Below are 20855 nucleotides of genomic sequence, written 5' to 3'. Positions count from 1 at the left end.
AGGCTAGAACTTCATGTCCAGTTCTGATACCCACGCTGTGGAGACGCCAAAGAACTGGCAAGTGTTCAGGGAAGAGCTTAGGAAATAGTGGGTCTGGCTGGGATACAGACTCCGTGACGCCAGGCCAAACGTCTCCTTCATTAGGGAGATGAGTCCCTGACCTTGTTTTCATAGGTACTATGAATATAACAAATAACAAGCAGCTCTTCGATCCTTGGAGAGAAAGGCACAGCAAGATATTACAGCTGGAAGGCAAACAAACTTGAATTTGAAGTAACTTCTTGCTTTTTAGCAACAGCACTGCTAAATATTTACCATTAATGGGTGTTTTAGGACGGCAGAGCTTCTAACAGCACTCCAAGATGCACCTCTGAGGAAAACTTCTTATCTTCTTTTACAGAGAACCACACAGGCTTGATACAGAGACATGAATCTAAAAATTCCATGGAATCGTAGGATAATTTGGGACCTAAAGACCATCCAGTTCCAACCCCCTGCCATGGGCAGGGACACCTTCCACTATCCCAGGTTGCTCCAAGCTCCATCCAATGTGGTTGTGAAAAATTCCAGAGGTGAGGCAGCCACAGCTTCTCTGGGCACCCTGTGCCAGGGCCTCCCCACCCTCTTAGCCAAGAATTTCTGTCTAATATCCAATCTAAATTTCTTTCAGCTTTAATCCATTCCCTTGCACTAACGCTGCTTGCCTTTTATTAAAAGTAAAAATGCTGAAGTTAGTATTGAAGTTAATTTTCATGTTTAATTTTATTGTTACTGCTATGTAATGCCTACTGTTTTATGCTGTCTCAAGATCAGCTGTGCTCCTTTGCCTTGAAAGAAGCATTTTTTAGATGGTTTTCCTCCTTGGTAAACTTATCTGCAAAAACACTGCCATGGAAATTACCTGATGTGCTATTTTTATTGCACCTCATTATCACAAGAAGTAACATGGAAAATAAACAGAGAAAAAAATAGAGAATGTAAGACCTTAACGTAGGGGAAAAGCAAATGGTAACTCTGATTGTGTATTATTAGAATATGATGAGAATTTATGTGAGATGACACCAGTTTAGCCAGAAAAGCACTTAACAGAAGTGACTAAAGACATGCTTGCTGCTGGCATGACACAGCTCTCTCCTTCCAGCCCTTCTATCGTCCAAACACATTTTACTGCCACCCCTTCTGCAACTCCTGAACCTGAATTTTTGACTGAAGTTTAGACTGTACTTGGAAGCACCAAAGTGCACAGCACACCCAGTTCAGTAATCCAGGAAAAGATAAGACTTTTACATGTACTTGTTCTACCAACACCTCGATTCCGTGAGGAAAGGGAACAAACAGAACCAACACCACAAATGAGCCCTGAGAAATGAGAAACACAAAAAGAAATAATCTAATGAAGACAGTTTCCTGACACAAGAAATAAAGTATATAGATTCTGAATTCTTGTTTATTTCTATTCCTGTATGTAAAAAAAGAAATGTAACTGAACCGAGTAAGGCTTAACTGACTCATTTTTAATTCTGAGTCATCCCAAATCAGTGGATTCCCGTGTCAGACTATCTGTGCCCTCAAGAAGGTAATGGAATATGGCAATTTCTAATCCACTTAAGAATCAGGAAATTCACACAGCAGGTGTGAACACTAAAAAGCCACTATTTTCACTTTATACTGAAAAAAAAAAAATTCAATCAAGCTCTCTCTATGGAATATAATAAGAGTTCTGAAGAGAGTGGATAAGATAAGCCACACTGTTTTACATGAAAAAAAGCAGGGCAAGTCCTTTCCTGGCTTGTCCCACTAGAATTACAGACCTTGAACTCGTAGAAGACAAATAAAAAACCTCTTGACAGCAGTGAGAGATCAGGGCAACCTCCTTCCCAGTGCCCTGTGCTGGGGGCTGCACACACAAACCACATCCCAAACAGCACCAGCTCCCTCCTGATGCCACGAGCAACTCCTCACCTTCCCCTCACACTTCCAATGTACCCCAATTTAATATTCTGTAAAAACAAACACGCTGGGTTTATGCAATAACTGCCAGAGTGTCATTCACTCCATGGGATTTGGAGTTTTAACTCCTTAAGGACGCAATCCTAGAAAAATTAATGTATTCCAGGAGCTTGGAATACTTGTATTTCTGGGGAATTTATCACAGAAGTATTTAGCACAGTGGTTTTAAATCTTCTAATTTTACGAGGAGATTCGAACTGCTCAGCATTTTTCTGAAAATTCTTGTTCCCAGAATTACCAAGTTACATAAGAATCTCATATGCCAATAATGAAACATTTTCTAGTCTCCAAGGTAGCACAGAAACGCCAGAAATTTGTCTGACATTCCTCCCCCTTCCAAAAAAAACCCAACATGCACGTAAAAAGAACTCAAAGTGTTATTTATAAAGTCTCATTAATTGTCAATTATTGAAATACTAGTAGCCCAATTGTTCCTGAATACTTGGTGAGGAATGTTGTTGATAATTTCCATGCATTCCTGTCAGTTCTTCTCTATCCAGGAAAAAAAGAAAAAAGTAGACAAGAAAAAAGAAGAAAAAAGAAAAATAACTGGTTTGCATCACAGTTTTCCACTCTTTTTAAGATTACAAGTACCTGATGTTTTTATTAAAATAAGTATCTATGGTTTTAATAAAACACATGATCTAAACTAAGATGTTTCCTCCCAATATCACAGCATCAACCACTATGGGATCAGCATTTGGAATAAAATCAGCAGGAGCACTTCCCCATCAGTGACAGCAATATACAGCTCTGTTAATTTATTGCTCATTATTATTCATCATTACTCTGGCTCAAAACAACTTTCAGGGGGGAATAGCTGGGAAACTTTGCACTTTTCCTCAGCAAGTATCTATGTAAAACATAAAAATGAGGCATCTAAAATATCTGTTCCCAATTAAAAGGGCTGTCTCTATGGTCCACAAATTCTCCTACAATACAAAAGTAGATCTTAAAAGATTAACACACACATTAAAAAGTCCAAATCCTAGCTAACACTTAAATATTGCTGTCTTAAAGCTATTTTAAGTAAAGAGCAGCAGTAAAGAAGAGTGTGAAATTACAGCTACAGTTCTGGAAGCTACCGAATATCTGGATTAGTCCCATGGAAAAGGACAGCTGGATGTCCAATGAAGTATCTCAATTCTTGAGCTGCTTATAAAATTTCCCTTATCTCTCTACTTGCTATAGGTGGAACACTGGCACTAAGTCACCTGTACCTGCCTCTAGATTAGGACAAGAAAATTGGAAAATAATCTTTTTTCTCCCTCTCAACCTCCTCATCTTCGTTTCAGACCCAAAACCTCCAAACTGTTTTGCACAGGCATGTTGTAAAACTAACTTTAGGTGTTTAGTAGAGTGAAAAAGGGAACCATTTTGGATCCCTCTGCAGAACTGAAGCCTCAAGCTGCAGTTCTGTTCATTTGTATTTTAATCCAGTTTGTGTGCTGGTATTCCAGCAGCATATGGCAGTGTGTATTTCTGTTGGAAGAGCTTCAAGGAAGAGAAGCAGCACCATTCTAAAAAACTGTTTATGTACCAAATCAAGTTTTGTTTTTTTTTCAAGTGAGTTTCACGTAATTCTTTAGGATGCTCATCCTTTTCTATCAACACAAAAACCCCTCCACATCCAGAACCAAGTTTCCTTTGCCCAGTTATCTTTAGACTGTTCTCCACTTTTTATGGCAGAACACCAAGAAATAACAACTATGAAGGAAGCTTACGTTCCCTCTTTAGAACCACGATGATAAAAAGAAGATAAGATCTTACTACTTGCTGTTTGGAATTATTCCAGCAATTAGGGTACTGTGGATAAATCTCATCTCACTTTAAAAATCAGATACCCAGGTGAGATTAATCTTAATCCAATAGGATTACATGGATATCACCTTTCACAATGCCAGTTAGGTGAAATCCTCTGTTGCAAGGGAACCAGAGGTCTGAAAACCTGCAGAAGAGATGGTATTTGCATTACAAATCTGAGCAGGAGTTACCATAAACCAGCCACATGTTGTACCACTGCCAACACCTCAGCAGAGTCTGAAATCCCACATCAAGTGTCTAAAACAGGCAACAGCAGAAACATCATTCCTGAAATAACCTTAGGACCTGCACAGAAGGTGACAACAGACAACTTGAAGGAAACAAACTCTCTGAATAAACACCGAGCTCATTATTCACTGATTGCTGAGGAGTCCTCAAACTTAAAGCATTGCAAAGGCTTTTTCAGGCCTTGATACCAACAAATCTTACCACTGATTCCAGTAAAATATCGGCCTGAGCAAGGACTGTGGGGTCCTTCCCTTGGGAAGTGCTCAACCACTAACTACAAATTACTGTCTCTAAAGAAGGTGAAACATTCCCCTACTTGCTTCAAACCAGTTATCCCAAGTGCTCTGTACAGCCCCCATCTGTGGAGCAGACAACTCCTCCAGTGAGTATTCTCCCAAACCACAAGAATTTTGTGTTAATTTTCCTTAATTCTTGGCAGACATTAACTGAAAACACCCCTCATCCTCTCTGTCCTGACACCATCCCTGAACATTTGCATTCAATCCAAGCTTATTTGATGGGAACAAATAAATACTGAGCTCTCAGCATCCTTCAGACCTCCAGAAAATATTGCCTTTCCCCAAATTAATGTAACAACGAGATCAGCAAATGCCACTGCTGAAGCAAACACCTGCTCTGAGGTTTGATGGGAAGAAAAGCTTTTCAAACCTGCTAGAAACTGAGATCAGCTACCACTCAGCTGGAAGAAACTCCAGCCCTACATTATGTAATCTACATAGTTTTTAGACCAGTCTGCATTCTTGCAGAGCCCAAAGCGAGGAAGCTACAGACAGAACAAAAGAGAACAGAAAAAGTTCATTAACCTCAGCCTAGAGGCTGCTAAGAGCCTGTATTTGCACACTGAGGCAGGACTGCCCTGTCACCCACACAACCCTGAGCTCTGCAATCTCGTAATACCAAGGGTAAAGCACCACAAAATTTCCAGCGAGTCAGATCAGTCCTTGATTTGGATGAACAACCACTAACAACTAGTAAGTTAGAAGATCCACTTCAGGGTTGGGTTTGGGTTTTCCTTTTCTTGGTAGTGTGTGAATAAGTCCAGACACAAACTCATCTGAGAAACTCAGAAACAGCTCAACTGATGCTGCCACTGACCATACGGAATGAACAGAAAGTGCTAACACCCAAATTCAATCTGACCTTTAAAGACAGATTCATCTCACCCAGTTTCTTCTGTTGAGTATGCTGGGTTTTTTTCCTCATTTCACAGAATCACAGAATGGTTTCAGTAAGAAGAGACCTTAAAGCCCATCCAGTCCCACCCCCTGCCATGGGCAGGGACACCTTCCACTACCCTGGACCAGACATTTCCAGGGATGGGGCAGCCACAGCTTCTCTGTGCAACCTGTGCCAGGGCCTCCCCACCCCCACAGTAAAGAATTTATTCCCAGTATCTCATCTAAAACTGCTCTCTTTCAGTTTGAAGCCATTCCCCCCTGTCCTGCGACCACATGCTTTTGTAGTCTCTGAAATGGAATATATACAACTAGAAATGCAGTCTCTGAGTACATCTCCAAGTTGCTGACTTTTCACTTATTTATGTAAGAATGAAGAAAAACAGGTGAAACTATCAAGCACCCAATTCAAACCAAGCTGTTTCTTGCAATCAACATTATTTTATAATATCTTTTTATGTGATTTAAAATTCCACTCTCATTTTTTCCTTTTAGGTCACCCACAGAACTACAGCTTCTTTGCATCCAAAGAGACTTTTGCAAGCCTTCTCCTCACTTTTAATCAAGCATCAAATTGCTCTTTCTTAACCATCATGACTGAAAAAACTTCTCTAAAAGTGAAAACAGTCACCAGTTTTTAACACTGAAATACCAGAGTGGGATTTCATTCACTCCATTTCAAATACCTGCAGTGGGTCCATGAGGATTTTGGTTGTCTAAATCCCTCACTACAGCACAGGGAACGCAGACAGCTGCTCATCTGACCACACAGAGATGATGACAGAAGGATGAACCAAACTGCTCATTCCACTCCACTGGCTGGGGCAGCACCCTCCAATTATCCTCCAATTAGCAGGATGAGAGATTTTTCTTGTGTCGTTTTGTCTGACAAGAATATCTCAAAGTGCATGGAACCCCAAGAAGCTCAAAACTTCTTCCTTCCAACAAAAGCACATTAAGAAAGAAAAGACACACAACCAAGTTCAGCAGCACAGAGAGACCTCCCAGTTCCAGACAATGCTCCATGTCTGGAATTGTCCAAAGCCAGGCTGGACAGGGACTGGAACCACCTGGTCTAATGAAAAAGTGTCCCTGCCCATGTCAGGGGGTGGAACTGGATGGGCTTTAATATCTCTTCCAACTCAAACCATTCTGTGATTCTGAAACTTCCCAGCCCCATGAAGGTACCTGACAGTTATCAGCATCCAACATCACCTCTTGAAATTAAAGTGGCCAAACTGCAGGAATTTGGAGACAGATAAATTCTCAGTGTAGTCACTGTAATGTAAACACTGCATTTTTAAGACACCATTAATTAGGACTCCTTCAAACAACTTCGAAAACCCAGAGCAGAGGCAAAGCTTGACCCAGTCCTGACCTGAGTACAGTATCTTCACTGCTGAAGAGAGGCTGCATTACTGATTACAAAGCACTTAAGTTCAGTACTTGAAGCAGTATTTTTCTCTATTTTTAGTTGTGCAACTAAAAAAAAACCAAAAAAACCCACTTGAGCATGAGGGTTAGACTAGATGACCTTAGTCAGGTCCTCAACAGGCTCAAGCATTCTGTGATGAATAAACAAGGAAGCTGCTTTAAAGAAAACTAAAATGAACAGGCAAAAAAAGGTGAAGGTATTAAGGGGGTGACAGCTTGCTAAAGACCCCATATTGCATGTGGAAGAATAGAGTAGGTGCAACTTAAAACAAAAATAATATTAAGAATATTAATAAATTGTTAAGATTATTAAGAAATATTAAGAAAGCGTTCAAAAGCATGTCCTTCAAGAAGGGAAGTCATACTGTGATTCCAGGAAAAAGAATAAAGACTTTAACAAACTAAACACAAAATTTTAAGCTGAAAAAAAATAAAATACTGAGAACTGATGGGTTGAGAGGAAATTTTATCAAATACACCAGAAGGGTGAAGCTTATGAGAAAGCCTGCTGGGCCAGTAGGTACAAAAGATAAAAGGCTCGACAGGACAAAGCTGTGGGGAGGGAGAAAAGCCTCAGAAATGCTTTTTTGCCACATGAAAAACCCAAATGAACCCACTGTTCAGTATGTAAGAGTTTAGGGACCTTCCAGCTCTGGCTCCAGCCTGCAGAGAGGACCAGGAAAGAGGATCCTCTGCGGGAAGTTGAACACTGCTCCCTGCCAAAGCCTACCAGGAATTACGCAGTCGGAAGCACATGGACACAGCCAGATTTCTAAGGAAACCAAGTTATTAAAAATACCAACTGATGGACTGCAATCTGCAGGTCACAGACAGGAGGGCTCTGAAAGGGCTCTGTGGATATTGGAAGTCCCTAAAAATGACCAACTTCTCCACAAGATCATGAAGAAAACTCAGCTGTAGAGCAGAAAGGAGGAAGGTCTCACTAATCAACAGTTAATTTACATGCAGAGAACATAAACTCTCACACACACACACATAAAATCAGACTCCTGTACAGGTCTGGAGTTAGACCTCTTTCATTTACTGAACAATAAATTATGCTGAGAAGGACACACTGTGAGGTCACAGGTCTACTACAGATAAAGCAGTAAATGCATCAAAGCAGCTCTCCTCAGTCTTTTCCTCCAGCTAGTTATTATACAGCGTGACTGGGAGAGAAAACAGAAGATGAAATTCAAGTAGATTAATTCCAAGGCCCTGTATATAGAAAAAAACCAGCCAAATACACACTGAAAATGAGGGGTTCTAAATTAGTTTTTTTCCTGATTAGGAGAGACCTTGAAGTCACTGCAGATAGCTTTGTGAAAATACAGTTTTCACAGTGGTTGATAATAGGAGCAGTGAAAAAGCAAACATAATTTTAGGAGTAATTAGGAAGGAAGGGAGGTGGTAAGAGGAAGCAGCAGTGGGACATTGGGACACTGCACTCATGTGCAGCACATTCATGTCCTCAGCTCCCCACTTCCATAAGCTGCAGCTGCAGGACACCACTGGAAAAATTATTTTGTGATACAGGTGCTTTAGTTTTACTGAGGCCCAGTTTTACATCTGATGTTGGAAAACAAGAGCAAGTAACAGTTCTACTGTTCAGGCAAATTCCTACACTTAATCACCTAAAACAAGCATGCATTTATGATTGTGGAGATTGATTCTGTTGCCTAATTTCCCTTACTCAATATGATTTTCTATTTACTGGCAATGCAAAGAGTGACAGACCAGCAGGTTCCAATCAAGTTGGTTTTGAGACTAAAAACTCAGAAGATGAAAATTGCTGTGAACAAAGAAGGTGCTTTTAAACTTTAAACATTAAACATCATCCTCAGTCATCCAAAAAGGCGAATCCCTTACCCACCCTATCTTTTAAAGGTGAAATTACAAACAGGCAGCAGTGGAACACTGTACCCAGGGAAGTGGTGGAGTCAAAAAATGCATGGATATGGCCCTTGAGGATATGGTTTAGTGGTGAATATGGTGGTGGCTGGGGGTAGAACTTGGTCATCTTAGAGGTCTTTTCCATCTTTAATGATTCCATGATGAAGAATGACATTATACCTTACATATTATTATCCATTCCTACAGAGTATTTCACAGTGACTCCACATTTGCAAGTGTACCAAAACAGAACAGTGATTCTACCACAAATTCAGCCGTGCCACGTGCAAAAGTGGGCAAACCCACTCTGCTTTTGGCAGGACTTGGTTCCATTTCAGCTCTTCTTTCCACAGGGATCTGTTCCCAGAAGTGTTCAATGAATTTATAAATGACATGAAAAGGGCTCAACAGTGAGATGACAACATCTGCTGATGATAGTAAAGTTATTCACAGTAGCAAAGGCAGTAAATAAGTAGGAAAAACCAAAAAGAAATGTGTGCAGATTACTCCCTGGACATTGTAACCCATAAATGAGTTTCAGGAGTGAAATTAATGAGGAATCTCAATGAAATTAAGTGTGAAGTAAGATGACTGGAGGTGGGGCAAGTAGTTCCATTTCATAAATGTAAGCCAGCAAGCTTTGAACTGACTCAACACTTGCAGCAGGCTGAGCTCTAGGAAATTATAGCTGTAATAGAAATAGTTATGTATCAATTACTTAAGTCTTTTCCAGTTCAAGAAGTGGATTTTAAATGGTGTTCAGGTTCAAAAGTTAACAAAAGAATATGGTTCCTCACTGAACAATCTGATGTGTTAGTTAAGCTGGGGAACCACAGAGCTTTGCACTTCCCAGCACTTCTCACTAACAAATTCCAAAAGACAAGTAAATACTGCAGAGAAACCCCAAAACACCCAGCTCAGTTAATCCATGTACTACAGATGTCTGGACAATGAAGGGTGTGCAGGAAGAGGATCCCACTCCCATTCTGTAGCTGTGTTCTTCAATAACCCCACTGTGGCCACTGCTGGAGACAAATCACTGCTCTAGGTCCGTGTATGACAAGAGCTGCTTTTCTCCTCACACCTTCACTACCTCTCTGCAAATTGTCAGACCTTTTTATTCTCTCCTGGACTTTCTGTGTTGTCTATCAGGGAAAATCATCAAAACTATGCTGGAGAAGAATATCCAAAATGCCCAGCAGGAGCAGCTGGAGGGGTGAAAGGGATCAGGTGCCTAAGCATAAAGTCTGTCATCTTGTAGATAATTCTGTTTGCATTAAAGCTGCAATGCAGCTTTTCTCCCCATAAAACTTCCATCCAGCAAAGTGCAGAGGAACAGCTCCCTCCTTCTCAAAGGAAAATCAAGCAAAAAGTCCATTCATTATTTGAGTTCCCTTTTCCACAAAGGTGACTTGAGCTTATTGCTCTTTCCCTGAATTCCCCCTACAATTTCCACTCCTACTAGAAGGAAAAACTCCCTCTGAAAAATCCCAACCTGAAAAATTACCTGGATTTCCAAGCAACAAGATGAAAGTCCAACCTATTCCAGGAAACAGTCCTAATCCATTTAACAAAAGTAATGGGTATTTTAATGACACTTTTAGATTACCACACTGTAACTGACTCTTGATACCACTGATCTGATTTTATAAAAATAGGAAAATATTAACCACTGTATCAAAATAATCTTTGAAATAATTACCATATCACTATATCCCATTTTTTTTCCTCTCCAAAAAACACCAAGTTACTCCAACATGGAGCAAAATAAATCCTCTGCCACAGAAAAAGAAAGAAAATTTTACTTTTCTGGGTGCATACAGCACTAGTTCTTACTAGTCAAACCTACAGAACCAATTACTATGTCAACAAGAACTGAATCATGTTAAGAGATTGAAATTATTGAACAAATCACTACCTCTAACCATCTATTCCCTTCAGTCCTGTAAAACTTCCTGGGGATAAAGACTATTAAAACATAACCTATATAAAAAAAATCAGAAATCAATTTTGCCTGGTTACTGTATTTTCTTTCACACAGCGCAGCTGCCTAAATTTAGCATGGATGTTTTTATTTCTCTTACAAACTATGTTAACAAACTCCATGGGGCTCTTCACCACCCCTGATACTGAACCACAGGCTTGCAGATGAAGGCTGGGAAAACTGGCAGGGTCAAATGTCCAAGTTGGGATGAGGAGGATGAATAAAGGGGGAGTACCAGTAATCAAGTTCAACTCCACTTAGCTCTGGAAGCTCTGGAATAGGAATGGAATACAGAGAAACAAGCACAGATGGATTAATTTTATATACAAATATATCTAACTGCACACTTGAAGTTCCTGGAATGTTTGCCACCTGGGCTAAATCAGCTGTCCAGGCTGAACTATGCATGGAAAAGCTGGATTCCTTTCCACAGGCACCTTTTTAGAGACAAGTCATCCCCTTCAAGGGGGTCTGGAATAGGAACTGCCAAGAAGCTGTTCACCCTACCTGCTGTTCACCTCTGGCTTCAGCAGCACCTGGACATCTAAGCTTCATGAGAAAAACCTCAGCCACAGCATTTGAGGTCAAACAGAAAAATGGAGGTATTTGTATGTGTTTGGGATGTTTTGTACGAGCATCCAAGCTGAAATTCCTCTGTGTACACTCCTGGGAATCCTGCATTACTGTACCTGATCGCTATTACATTAGGCTTCCACAAATACACTCATGTGCTCTTTCACAAGTACCCACTTCCACCTTTGAGAGTTATTTATGCTGCTTGCAAAGATCAAGGATCTGGATCCACACACACCAACTACCTTCACTCTGCTTGAGGTGTCTCAACTCTGTATCCTCCTCACTGTGCTTGGTGCTGACATTTTGCCAGCACACTCCTTCCACATGTGAAAACAGCATTTGCCTGAAAAACCCACTTTCCTCAGCTTCATACTGAAAGGAATTAACAGGCTGAAGAACTACTTCAGAAAGAAAACCATTTTGGCATTTAAGATGTGGTGAAAACCAACCAATGAACAGGAAATCAAGTATTACAGTGGAACACTGCAGCTGTACTCAGTCGGTACCTGCAAATACTTGCTGTTGAAATTTGGTAACGTCTGTAAAAGGTGAGAATCATTACTGGATAGATTCTATCTGTATTCCCTCAGATGACAGCGCTGCCACCACACAATTCTTACTTCTTCTTGGACCCACCATATCTAAAAAACAATGATCTTCTTGTGCTGTGGAAGGGATAGAATGTGAAATCCCATCCACATCCCAACAGAATCCCACAAACATTTTGGCAGGAAAAATTTATTATGTAAAGCCCAGATGGCATCCCAAATATTTCTACTTCAAAATTTAGGACTTTTTTGTTTTTTTTTTCCCCTTAAAATAAATCACACAAAGCATCACGCCTAAAATTAACTGCACAAGAGCATCAGGCAAGGTAACCAGACTTAACTGAGCAGTTATTTGGACTATGGGAAGAATGGGAATGTGGTTTTTCTCCATTTAACTCCATTGTCAGAAATGAATAACATTTTTCTATTCAACTATATTTGAATGACTGGCAGAGAAGGAAGATACAATGAGCAAATATATCCAGTAATATATAATACTTGGAGAAGAACTTTTCCAGTTGTCTGAAGTCTAACACCTTTGCCATCAACTTCTGAAGCAACGTTTTAAACTTTCAGAACCAGGAAATTTGCCAGTTTTTGCTATTCTAACAGGCTTCTTTGGCTTAATATTTGTTTTTTCTCACTGTGCAATTTCAGCTCTGAATCTGGGAATATGTGACTTCAAAAAGGTTTTAGCTGTTGCTTCACTGAAGCAGCTAAACCTGATTATCAGTTTGGTTCAGCATGGACTTAGTCACTGCCCACCCTTTAAGCTCTGGGATCAACCCTTGATTCCGACTGTCATTTTGCAGTGAGCCCACTCCTAGATTCCTTTTATATCTATCCCTTCACTGAATGCCAAAGAAATCTCAGTGTACTTGGCATGAAGGCTGCACTTCCTATATTTATGCTCCAACTAATGTATGCTCCATTTTAGTCCTTCCCAGCTTAAAATCATCCGAGGGAAGACGGCATAAAGTGCAAAACAGTCCAAACTGTTTTACTAATACAAAATACTGATTACCCACACTGCCTTTCCATCACCACCTTTCTCGTGCATTTTTCATTTAAATCCACGCAAGATATTAACCCAGAAGGAACCATGGTCATTTCTGTATAGCATACAGTCATAGCAGGCTTGTTGCTCCACCTCAAACTTCCAGAAAATAAACCATTACTTTTTAATTGTACTACCTTAACTTTGCTGGCAGAAGCACGTTTGATTCTTCAAGACGGAAGAAAGTGAAACGCTCTCTCCAGGCAAGAATTCCTTATATCTGGCACGCTAACACTTCATCCTTTTTAATTATTCCACAGGTGGTTGCCTTGGAAACTGCCAAGTAGCTCTTGGATTTGAGGGACCCAGCATGAGACAGTAACAAGCCTTTGTAGCCTCGGCATTCGGATCCAGCAGCAGCAGCAGCAGGATGCGGAACAGTCACAGAAAACCTGGAAGAGACGGTTAAAATTAACAGGCATTAATTACATGGCTCAGTTCTTCAAATACAGAATACAAGGAATGCTGATAGTCCCTGAACAGTGGATAAAAGCCACATTTTAGAGGCATCTGCTCCTGCAGCTCCCCAGCACAGCCCCGGATTTCACCTTCGGAGGACGGCACTGAAATGGAGATGCCGGCGGAGCTCCCGAGCTCAGCCCTCAAGATCCAAAAAGATCTCGAGATTTTTTTTTTTTTCCCCCTCAGCTTCCAGTGAGACCTTCCTGAGTGTCTGGTCCAACTGCCTGAAATTCAGTGCTATTGTTTTGCTTTGAATAAAAATAGAGTAACTATAAATAGCTGCCATCGCAAATGCTGATTCACTGTATTCCGTATCATACAGCAAATTGCTCCCAACTTCACTCAGCCTGAAAAACTAGGAAAATGCTATTTACTTTAAACACAGCTAAGAAGCCCAGCAAAGCATCCAATTCTGCATTCATGTCACTGGTTCGAATGTACAGAATATTTTCTTTTTCCCTTTCTGATTTCTCATAATTTCAAAAGCTGATTTACACTTAAATATATAAATAAAACCACCAAAAATCAAACCAAAGCAAAAACCTTATTATGCTTTCTATTACTAGTCAAAACTGTAAACTTCAATTTTTCAAAAATCTTTTCTGTTTCCCCATTTTCACTTTTTAAACAAAGTACTGGTTAACATAAGCCTTAAAAAAATAATTTTCATTAAAACTATACATGATGGAAATGGTCACTCCTGCACTCAGAAGCTTCCCTCTCTTTGCTGATACAATTACATCCAAGTCAGTGATTTCTTGAGACCTCACTCATATATAAGTGCTTGGATTTGTGGTATCACAAATTGCCTGGCAGCACCTCAAGAGTAAGATGTGTATTTTCTTCCACTCTTCCATGATGAGACACCCAAAAGACACAAGTGCACATTTGTTAATTCCAGAGCTGAGTTTTACTAGAACCAGCTAGATTAAATATACATTTATTGCAGAGAAAAAACAGCGCAGTAAAAGAAATAAAACTGTTTCCGTACGATCTCCCCAGAGCTCACTTGGCCCATCCAGGGCAGGTCCTTCTCTCTTTCTTACCTTCTTTAATCACTTCCTTGATTAAAAATTAGAATCTGAAACCTATGGATGCTAACTATGAAGCAGGGAGCACAGTGCCTGTGGAACAGCAGGCCACATAACCTTCTCAGTCTTGCTTGAGAAAAGTGGCCTGGGAAATCACACAGGGGAATTAAAACAATCCTCAGAGACAGAAAACAGCCTTGCAGGTGCTGTTTGTTCCCTGATCTCTTGCAGAGAAGGTCGAGGGGTGCTGTACCCCACAGACCAATGATGGTGATGTGTTAGATCACTAACCAATACGAGTTTTACTTTCCTGTACTTTCACATATCAGTCTATAAAAGAAGATCTGAGGTAATAAACCTGGAGAGAAAGAACTCTCCTGTCCAACTCCCAAGTGAGTCTGTGTCATTCTTCTCGCCGTTCCCAATAGAGTGACGGAAACCATTTTCCTTCTCTCTGTCACTGAACTCCACCAAAGACTACACAAATCCTGGTGGGTTCCTTTCTTACTTTTTTTCCTTTCTTACTTCTCTCTCCATATCCCTTTCAGTCACCTAATTTTCCCATTTACAAACAAGGTTTCTGAAAAATGACGTGACAAAACCAGGCATTTATCTCACTCATTTCCAGCAGTTCCAGACATAAGACCTGTTTAATCCTTTCTGGATTCAATTTAGGATGAACATGAGTTTCATCAATTCTCTCATCCCACCATCCCAGGGCACACTTGCCATGCAGCCATCCACCTCCACACTTTGGGAGGGGAAATTTGCCTCCTTTTCAACCCATCAGGTTTGTTTTGTTAAGCATCTTTAGGGGATTTTTTCCATGCAAAAGTGGTATTCTAAAACACTGTGGAATTTTCAAAGCATTTTCTCTGTTGCTCTCTTTCTAATTGCAGCTGCAACATCCTGCATGTCCTGCTAGTGCAGGAGAAAACATCTCCTTTGCCCCAGTTCCCTCAAGTGCCTCTGACAAACCAAGTCTCCAAAACCTCAAAATGACCCTTTTATCACAGATGGTTTTTTCCCTCTGAGGAAAGGTGGATTTTTCATCCCTGCCTCAGTTAACACCACTCTCAAGCACATCCTCACTCTGCACTCATGATCCCATTTTGTTTTTTTTTCTCACAGGGCAGACAGGTGAATTTATCTACAGTGTTCACTCAGACCAAATCTGGTGCTTGACCAATTTCCCAGTGTTAGTCCTTTCAACCCACTGAGATGTTTTAAAAACCAGGGCATGCAGCTCTCAACAGGCACCAATGCCTGTCATTTTCATTTGCCTTATTCTCAGAGCAGTATCACCCTGACATTAAGTCAAAAGTTGTGTTGCAAGTCTTCTTCCAATTTGATTTACATCCTACACCTTTCTAAAGGAATGTCTCAAGCTGATTTCTGAAGTCTCCACCTATATGAGGTGACGAAACAACTGCATTTCTTCCCTATCCCCATCATCTCAGACTAAATAAATAACTTTAAAGACTTTAAGAGAGCTCTTGCTAGCTTTTTTCCCTTTTTAAAATATGTATTTTGGAAACCTCAATACAATGTATTTATGTTAAATATGCTCATTTTAACACCTACTCTTCAGACATTCTGTTTCTGTGAATGGCCCCACCTGTGCAGCTGTTTATCTCTGCCATGTTCCTCCTGCTCAAACTTCTCAATCCCAGTTTAATCTCTGCCTGTCTGGTGATATGACTGGATTCCTGGGCTCTTAAACTTCCTCTCTTCTTCATATAAAGGTTATGCATGGGAGGCATGGGATGAACTCAATGAAAGACTTGGATTTCTTTTGTTTTCTGTAACATTCATCCATCTCAGGCGTTACAAACACGCCTGGATCAACAGGGAGCTCCACCAGCCCAGTTTCTGAACAACCCTTTGAAGAAAGGGATGTCACACTTTGCAGTTCTTTTCCACACTCGTGTGGAAGAGTGCTACTGACTGTACAAAATACAAATAAAACCTTGGGTCTCAGCCTTCAAAGGACACAGGTTTTTGCTCATTTCCAGCCTCCTGGCCTAGGGCTCTGCCTCAAGGTTCACATTTGGCCTCTACCACCCCTGCTCTGGGACCCTGAGTGACTGAGTGATGGAGGAGCTCTGCTCCCTCCTTCAGAACGAGCATCACTGAACACTAAAAGTACTGTTAACTCCAGAGCTCTGTGTCATTAGTGAAATACATAAATCATGGGACTCATGAACAGTAAAACTAAAAGCAAGATGAATAAAAGACCTTTAAGTAACTCCCCTGGTTCAGTGTGGGCTTTTTTTTTCAAACTTGTTTCAAACTAATTTCACAAATCCATATGCATCCCCGAAATAAGTCTTTCTTTCCCTGATTGAACACTTCTAGACACTGCTGGATTTCTCCTCCTCGGTCTCCATTCCTGCCAAAGGCTCCTTTCTGACCAGTCTCTATCCCATTCTCCAAAAAGCTGCTTCCCAAAAATACCTTCAGATACTCTCAGGGAATGCTCCATCTCCCTCCTACCAGAGACTTGCACCTGATGGCAAGCACAGCACAATCAGGAACTTCTCCCCCACCTGTGGTCAGAAGAGACATGAGAAATTCAAACACCACTCATGATGCATCCCACACTGGAGTTTCCAAAAAGGCCCAAAGATCAGCTTGCCAAAACTGTAATTAATGAGATCCAAATTCTTATTTCCCCTTTTTTCTCTGCAGAATTTCTTGTTTGGTTCGTGTCAGGCACATTTTAGCCACAACTTCTTCGTGGAAAATTCTTTGCCCTGTTCTTGGTTTCAACCACTGCTCAATGAATAGACGACCATTAGTTTAAGTTTTTGGTTTTTCTAGTTGTATTTTTTTTTTTATTCTTCAGAACCTGCTATGCATAGAAGTGATACACAACCACAACCACCTTTTTTAGCCAACTATAAAATTGATGTTTCCTTGATAACTGTACTTTCGTATCTGCAAAAGGCACCCAGACAGCTTGAACCAAGTACAAAACTTAATTTTTATTCAATGTTTTAAATACTATATACATACATACATTATATATATATATATATATATATGTATGTATGTATGTATGTATGTATGTATGTATACAGGTAGTAAGTCATAGACACAACAGCAGATTGGAACTGCATTGAGACTCCCACTGCCATCTTTGGAAAACTCCGAAGCCACTGCATTAAGGTTCCAGAAGCAATTAATCATTTAAAATTCTTTCTTTAAAAAGCAAACCAAAAAACCCCAAACAGCTTCTATTTCAGTATTTTTTACTGATCTTTCCTTCTAATTATTTTCCACCTGAAAATAAGTTAAACGGTATTTTAGCAAATAGTGTCAATCTTGGGTATCTATTTTTTTAAAAAGCTTGTCAACAATTTTTTATGCTTTACTATTTGATGCATAATATGGAGAAAATAAAGAGCAATCTTCTGAAAACTTTGATGGCTGGCAAGAATCCCGTCTTTTCACCGAAAAAAAAAGGTTCTATGTTGTAAAGAAAATTATTTACTATCTGCTGTGATGGGTTTTTAAGATTTACTTGCAAATGCTTGGTAAATAAAAAAGCATCTTTCCCTTAAATTATTTTGAAGTATAATCAACTAAAGCAGACCACAAAGTCTTCTTTAAACTATTCCACCTCCAGTGAAGATCAGTACAGCCTGGCTGCTTTACAGCTTTACCAGGGTAATAAGCATCTGCACAATGAATACTGAAAATTAAAAAAAAAAAAAAGAAACAAAACCAACAACAACATAAACAAACCAGAAAAGGCACCCTTTGCTGTCTTCAATACAAACCTTAAGTAAGAAATGAGAAATATGGGAATTTCCCCTATAAAAACTGCAGGTTGCCAGAAAAAAAATCAGCCAAGCAAGTTTTTCCACAGATTCAACTAAAAGATTTTACAAAATAGAGGTAAAAAGAATAAGCAGAATACAACTCACTGCCTGGGGACAGGACTGCTCAGGATCAGATACCAATGAGAAATGAAGTATAGAAAGAAGTAAAAGAGGTAAGAAAGGTATCAAAGTTTAGAGGCTCAACAGTAGCAACAAAAATACCTGAAGAAGGGAATCACAGAATTATTTAGGTTGGAAAAAGACATCCAAGTCCAACCATGAACCCAACACGGCCAAGGTACAGCAGTAGAACATCCTTGGGACAAGGGTGGCCACACAACTTTGAGAAGCTTTCAATTAAGGCAGTTTAAAAGATGTTTTTGAGTTGAATGTGCACTTGGTCAGATCTCAAAGGAAAAGGTTTCCAGCTAGGTGGAACAGCTCTGATGACCTGGGCTGTCAGGAGCTCCTGAACAAAAACAGAAGGGGAAAGAAGACTCCACTGCAAAACAAGCTTGTACAGCTGAGTTCATCAGTTCCCATGGCTAAAATGAGATCTGTACCAGCTAAAACTTGTGAAGGTGAACTCTTCCTGAAATAATTCACAATCTGATTATCCAAAACCAAATCCATCTCAAAAGAAAACTGAATACTTTTCAGTCTTAAATACAAGAAAGTTTTGCTCTGTGCTACCAGAAGAGACATGGAATCACGGTGATGAATAGTGACTTTGTGCTTCCACCATTCAGCACCGCTGCTTGAACAATACTGGAGTCTTTTGGCAAGAAAATACAGGACAATTTTATGTAACAACTTTCACTACAGTAAGAGTTACTGGTAAACTGAAATGAAAACAACAAAAATTATTTTGACAGTACTAAAAAAACCATCAGTCAACACTTTCAGCAGTATCTGGAAAAAAAAATCTTTTTCTATCTATGGAGAAAAACATCAGTATGTGATGCTCCAGGAGATGGGTATATTCTGAATTTCTAGTTCATAACTCTGTACTGTGTTTTGTGGTGATAGAGACTTTCCCTTGCCCAGACTGCACAATTCTCTGTTGCTGGGGTTGACTTGTCCTCAAATCTTGTTCTTTACAGCTTCAGCTCTTTCTTCTTCTATCTCAGAAAACCTCCCCCTTCCCCAGACTACAAAGGAAGCACAGTAAACTAATACCATGTTAGTATGATGCACAGCTCAGATTTTTACAGGCTGAAGATGCTCTCCTCTTACTACAGAACACGATAAAGTATTAAAAGCATGAGAGCTGGCACAGAGATTTCTTAACAAATGCTCTACTAAGAGAAATAATCATTCAGCTGAAAGAACAAAATTTCTTAGTGAGAAGGTCACCTGATTTAGCATTAAATACCGTTCAACATCTGCTTATGATAGATATCAATTTGTGCATTTATAGCAGAGTTTATTTTTTGAAAAAATCTTTAAGAAAAACAGTCATCACATACTGAGAATTTCCACATTCAACCTGCTAACACTCAGACTAATTTGCCTCATATAAGCCCTCCAGTAAATCCAAAGCCCTTTTCCCCTGTGTATTAGCTACCAATTACTACAACACAGATACTAAAAACTCAACAAAATAAATGCTAATACCTAGATAACACTTGAACAGCTTTTGCTACATCAAATAACTGTATTTTTTTTTTTCATTCCAGCATTCTGATGCACACCTGGTTGTGAAGTTTTGGTGTTTAACACCAGGAGGATGAACCCACAGACACTGCTGGCTGCTGAGCAACACAAACCTCCTCTACTGCCATCAGAAAAGGGCCAAGAACCAACATCATTCCCCCAGGAAGAGGCCAAGAACCAACAGCTGAAAGCAACTCTATGGCTTCACCACCTGCTGCTGAAGCCACCTGTACCCATCTCTTGCACCTGACTTCATTCCCCTTCATGCAGCTGTGCCATGAACTACATCTAGGTACTGACCCTGGAGAAATCTGATTTTGCTGCTTTTGGGGCTGGTTCTGCAGTGGGCTCACCCACGGCTGCAGGATCACCAGGCCAGGACCAGGGGCCAGCTGCCATCCAGGCAAAGACTGGGGGATGCTCCTTTCAGCAATTCTATCAGTTCATGCCAGCTTAAAATTCCCATGAAACCATGTAGAATTAGACATATCCAAGTTAGAAATGCAGCAAAACACCAAAAAAATAGGAAAAAAAACCAAAAAAAACCCCAAAAGCACAGACTGTTTGTCCCCTTGAACAAGTTACTAAGAGAGATGCTGAAATCCTCATTTCTAAGTAACTCCCAAATAAGCCAGCCTGCCCTTCTGCAAAGCATTTTCAGCAGATGCCTGTTAATACTTCAATTTTTCAGTCAAGCATAAGCTACTGAGCTCAAAACAGGGAGTAACAGTTACACGTAATGACCTGCAACACCCTAAATGTCAGACTAAATTACCCCACAGTTCCTTCTGCCTCCCATCTTTGAAACACAGATATATTTTAGTTCTATCCCTTGCTGTGTCAGATCAGCCTGCTTTAACAGTTTGAAACACAAGAGTCAAAAGTAATGATATCCCTGCTTGGAACAAGTCCAGGGGTTGAATCTGATTTCTTCATGTAGAAACAAGCAGTTCTTAACATTTGATCTGGAATTCGTACCTCGTTAGGAGGGAAGCAGCAGAAGTCTCACCCATTCCTGGTTCCAAGCTGGTGATGATGGAGAAGGAAAAGGAGAAGGAAAAGGAGAAGGAAAAGGAGAAGGAAAAGGAGAAGGAAAAGGAGAAGGAAAAGGAGAAGGAAAAGGAGAAGG

At 40.1% G+C, this 20855-nt stretch overlaps 1 protein-coding gene across 2 annotated transcripts in view; it reads right to left on the bottom strand.

Moving 5' to 3' along the window:
- LOC107204426 (endonuclease domain-containing 1 protein-like) overlaps positions 1 to 20855 on the bottom strand; it is a 158852-nt gene that overhangs the window by 109380 nt on the left and 28617 nt on the right. For both annotated transcript variants that reach the window (XM_033514678.1, XM_015627511.2), the window contains exon 2: positions 12888 to 13142. The gene's annotated coding sequence lies outside the window, so the exon portion shown is untranslated. The remainder of the gene's footprint in view (positions 1 to 12887; positions 13143 to 20855) is intronic.

The sequence above is a fragment of the Parus major genome, chromosome 1A (genome assembly GCF_001522545.3).
Source record: "Parus major isolate Abel chromosome 1A, Parus_major1.1, whole genome shotgun sequence".
NCBI classification, from domain to species: Eukaryota; Metazoa; Chordata; class Aves; order Passeriformes; family Paridae; genus Parus; species Parus major.
Note: the sequence above shows the minus strand (reverse complement) of the source record. Positions and strands in the feature narration are given on the sequence as shown.